The sequence below is a fragment of the Portunus trituberculatus genome, chromosome 6 (genome assembly GCF_017591435.1).
Source record: "Portunus trituberculatus isolate SZX2019 chromosome 6, ASM1759143v1, whole genome shotgun sequence".
Taxonomy (NCBI): Eukaryota; Metazoa; Arthropoda; class Malacostraca; order Decapoda; family Portunidae; genus Portunus; species Portunus trituberculatus.
Genome location: NC_059260.1, coordinates 1,376,389 through 1,381,388, shown reverse-complemented (window position 1 = coordinate 1,381,388; position 5,000 = coordinate 1,376,389). Strand labels below are relative to the sequence as shown.

At 32.1% G+C, this 5,000-nt stretch overlaps 1 protein-coding gene across 1 annotated transcript in view; it reads right to left on the bottom strand.

Moving 5' to 3' along the window:
- Window positions 1-4,614: 4,614 nt before the first annotated feature.
- Window positions 4,615-5,000, bottom strand: part of LOC123517554 (homeobox protein MSX-2-like) — a gene marked incomplete at its 5' end in the record, with an annotated part of 1,247 nt that continues 861 nt past the window's right edge. The window contains 1 exon segment of the mRNA XM_045277773.1: window positions 4,615-5,000. This exon segment is cut by the window's right edge and continues 300 nt beyond it.

Genomic DNA, 5,000 nt, shown 5'->3' with positions numbered 1-5,000 from the left:
TAATAATAATAATAAGAAGAAGAAGAAGAAGAAGAAAGAGAAGAACAAGAAAGAGGAAAAGAAAAAAGGAGAAAAAGAAAAGAAAAACGAAAACAAAAAGAAAAATAAGAAAAATACCACCACCACCACCACCACCACCACCACCACCACCACCACACACCTGGCCCCCACACATCTGCTTTCCTAATTAACCTACGAGTGTTTCCTTAATGCTCTATGTAATTTGACTACAGCTAGAGGGAGGGGAGAGGAGAGGAGAGGGAGAGGGAGAGGAAGTTTGATGTAGGACTGACTGACAAGCTGATGGAGGGATGGAGGGAAGGGAAGGTTGGAGGGATGGGGGTCTCTCTCTCTCTCTCTCTCTCTAGTGGTGTATTTGTTCATGTATAGCTAATGGAGTTATTATTATTATTATTATTGCTATTGTTATTATTATCACTATTATTATTATTATTATTATTATTATTGTTTTATGGTCATATCATTACTGCTATTATTATCTTTATTGTTACTATTATTGTTATTATTATTATTATTGTTATTATTATTATTATTAAAGAATCTTCCTCTTTATAATCATTTTAACGCTGTAGTAGTAGTAGTAGTAGTAGTAGTAGTAGTAGTAGTAGTAGTAGTAGTAGTGGTGGTGGTGCAGTAGTAATAATAGTAGTAGTAGAAGTAGTAGTAGTAGACGTAGTAGTAGTAATAGCAGTAGAAGTAGAAGTAGTAGTAGTACCAATAGCAGTAGCAGTAGCAATAGTAGTAGTAGCAGTAGCAAAAGCAGTAGTAGTAGTAGTAGTAGAAGTAGTAGTAGTGTCAATCTCCTTATCAGCACCACTGCCATCACCATTAAGCATCATTATTACCTACTTAACAACATCACCCTTGTCCTGCTGTCACCACCACCACCACCACCACCACCACCACCACCACTACCACCAATCTCATCAATAAATAAACAAATAAATAAATAAATAAATAAATAAATAAATATCAGTAAAAATAATAATTAACTTTAATCTCATTTATCGACAAAAAAAAAATACAAAAATATTTACAAAAAACGAAAAAAAACAGAGATTTATGTGGTGTGTTTAACGGCGCCATTAATTAACATGGGAGTGAGAGCGCCAATTATAGATACGCCATTATTACATCCCTGTGTGTGTTACTATTATTACTATTACTATTACTACTATTATTACTATTATTATTTTTCTCTTTTTCCATATTTCATCTTTTTATTCATCTCTCTCTCTCTCTCTCTCTCTCTCTCTCTCTAATTTTCCCATGGTGTCTTCCTCTCTTCCTCTCTTCCTTTTCCTCCTTTCCTCTCTACGTTGACTGATGAAGACTAAAGAAGAACAAATGAAAAGAGAGAGAAGAAAAGGAAGGAGAAAAGAAGAAAGAAGAAAAAGAGAGAAGAAATAATAAATGAAGGAAGGAAGGAAGGAAAGGATGGAAATGAAGGAAGACAGAATGAAAAGAAGAAAATAGATGGAAGGAAGAATAAAGAAGAAAATGGAAAGAAGGAAAATGTGAATAAATGAAGGAAAGTAGATAAGGAAAAAAAACAAAATAAAGGAGGAAATAGATTAATAATAAAGAAAAAGAAGAAAATGAAGGAAGAAAATTGATAAAAATAAGGAAAATGAAGAAAATGAAAGATAACAAGAATAAAAGAAGGAAATAAAGAAGAAAAGAAAAATGAAAGAAGAAAGAATAAATAGAGAAAATAAAGAAAAAGAAGAAAAATAAGAGAGAAATAGAAATAAATTGAGAGAAATAAAGAAAAAAAGAAGAAAATGAAAAGAAAATGAGAATAAAACAAGGAAAGGAGAAAAAAAAATAATAAAAGAAATAAAAGAAATAAAAGAATAAAAGAAGGAGGAGAGGAGAGAGGAGATGAAGAAGAGAATAAGAGAAATGAAGAAGAGAAAATAAATGAAAGAAAATCAGGAAAAAAAAAAGAGAAAGAGAAAGAAAATAAAGAAGAAAATAGAGAAAGAAAAGAAAGGAGAAAATAGAGAAGGAGAATAAAGGAGAAAAGAAAAGAAAAAATAAAAAAAAAGAAAATAAAAAATGAAAAGAAATGAAAAGAAAGACAAAAATTAAGAAAAGAGAAAAATCAGAAAAAAAAGAAAAAAGAAGAGAAATAAGAGAAAATAAAGAAAATAAAGAAAAAAAGAGAAAAAGGAAAGAAATAAGAGAAAATAAAGAAAATAAAGAAAAAAAAAGAGAAAATGAAGAAAAAGAGAAAAAGGAGAGAAAAAAGAGAAAATAAGAAAAATATAGAAAATAAAGAAAATGAAAAGAAAAGAGAAAAAAATAAGTTTAAAAAGAAAATTTAAGAAAAAGAGAAAATAGAAAAAGAAAATAAATGGGAAAAATAGAATAAAGAAAAATAAAGAAAAAGAAGAAAAAAGAATAAATGAATAAAGACGAGGAAATAAAAGATAAAGAGAGGAAATAAATAAACAAAGAAACAAAAAGGATAAGAAACAAGAAATAAATAAAGAAGAAAAAAATGAAAATATAAAAAAGGAAAGAAAGAAAAAAATAAAGAAAATAAAGAAAATAGAAAAGAAAGAAAAGAAAGAAAGAAAAGAAAGAAAAAGAAAAGAAAGAAAAGAGAAAGAAGAAAAAAAAAAAAGAAAATAAAGAAAAGAAAAATAAAAAGAAAAAAGAAAATAAAGAAAAAAAGAAGAGAAAGAAAATAAAGAAAAGAAAAGAAGAGGAAAGAAAAAAAGAAAATAAAGAAAAGAAATAAGAAAAGAAAAAAAGAAAAGAAGAAAATAAAAGAAATATAAGAGAAAAGAAAAGAAAATAAAGAAAATAGAAAAAGAAAAGAAAGAAAAAATAAAAAAGAAGAGAAAATAAAAGAAAATAAAAAAGAAAAAAGAATAAAAGAAAATAAAGAAAAGGAAAATAAAAAAAGAAAAGAAATGAAAAAATAGAAAATCAAACAATAAAATCAAACAAAATGAAGAAAACTAAAATAAGAAATTAAGAAAATGAAAAGAAAGAAAAAATGAATAAAGGAAGAAAACAAAGAAAACAAACACATGAATAAGAAACAAAGAAAACAAACGAAAAAATAAATGAAATGAAAGAGAAAAAAAAAACGAAAAAAATGAACAAAAAACAAACGAAGAAAAAAGATGAAAACAAAAATAGAAAAAAAAAAGAAAAGAAATAAATAAATAAACGAATAAATAGAGAAAAATGTGATGAAAATATAGAAAAGAAAAGAAAAGAAAAGAAAATCACAAATAAACAAAGAAATAAAGAAAAATGTGATGAAAAAAAAGAAAAGAAAAAAAGAAAAAAAAAGAAATAAATAAACGAATAAATAAAGAAAAATGTGATGAAAATATAGAAAAGAAAAGAAAAGAAAAGAAAAAAAGGAAAAGAAAAAGAAAATCGCAAATAAACAAAGAAATAAAGAAAAATGTGATGAAAATATAAAAAGAAAAGAGAAAAAAGAAGAAAATTAAAACAAATCACAAATAAATAAATAAACAAGAAAAAAAATAATAAAAACAAGAAAACAAACAAAAAATCACAATCAAGAAACAAGAAATCAAAACAAATTGAAGAAAAAAATGATGAAAATAAAAGAAAATGAAATAAAGGAAGAAAATAAAGCAAACACTGACGAGAGAAACAAACAAACAAACAAACAAACAAAATGAGCAAACAAAAACACAAAGAAACACAAACAAACAAATAAATAAAAAAACTGGAAAATAAACAATGAAATATAAAAAAGAAAAAGAAAAAGAAAAAGAAAAGAAAGAAAAATCAAAACAAGATCAAGAAAATGAAAAAACAGAAAATAAACAAAACAAACAAACAAAAACAATGAAAAACACAAAAATTCAAATAAAGAAAATAAAAAAACACAAGGAAAAAGAAAATAGATAAAATAAAAATAAAAACAGGAAATAGAAACAAGAAAAAACACAAATAAATCAATAAAACAACAAACAAAAACAATAAATGCAAACAAATCAAGAAAATGTCAAACAAACACACAAACGAACACTTTTCCTCCAGCGCAGATTACCGAGCGGAGGACAAACAAGAGAAGGAAGGAAAGCAGAGGACAAACAACACCAGGGGGGGGGAGGGGAGAGTGACAACACCACACTGATCCTCTTACTCTCTCTTTCACTCTCTCCTCCCCCTCCCCCCTCTCCCCAACACTGATCCGTGACTGACTCCCGCCTCACCACGGATTATCCCTCACTGGATTAGAGAGAGAGAGAGAGAGAGAGAGAGAGAGAGAGAGAGAGAGAGAGAGAGAGAGAGAGAGAGAGAGAGAGAGAGAGAGAGCGACAGAGATCAGGGCAGACAGACGGACACACAGGCTGGAGTGACAGCAGGCTGACAGATAAGTCGGTGGTGTCAGTCAGGTGTGACATTTACCTGTACACACGCCAGGTGCAAAACATTCAGGTGTGCGGCCCAGGCGGCGACACTTTCTCCCGCGTGGCGGCGGCGGCAGACAGGGCCCGGGCTGTGTGTGTGTGTGTGTGTGTGTGTGTGTGTGTGTGTGTGTGTGTGTGTGTGTGGGGTGGGGGAGGGGTGGCGGGAGGGACACACGGCATGATCACTCTGGGCTTTATTATGTTATTACAAAAATAAACATGTGCATCTGAGTGTGGTGAGGAGAGCACCGCTGTGGTGAGCTGCTCCTTCTTATCACAGGCTGGTGTCTCCGCGGGGCAGGGCGGGGCGGGGCCTCGGTGGCGGGCGCTGGCTGGGGGCGGCGGGCGGTGGGCGGTGTGGGCGGCGCCGTTCTGCGGGACACAACAGAGGCTAAGCGTGGGTCCAAGGGCCGCGGCAGCACACTACACAACAGCCCGGGGCAACCCTCGCCTGGCAGGGGAAGGCCGGGACGGGGCGGGACTCACCTGAGGGTGACTAGAGGCTCCACGGAGACTGGAGGACGGTGGGCGGCGAGGCGGTGGCGGCGGGCGGCGGCACCGCGGGGC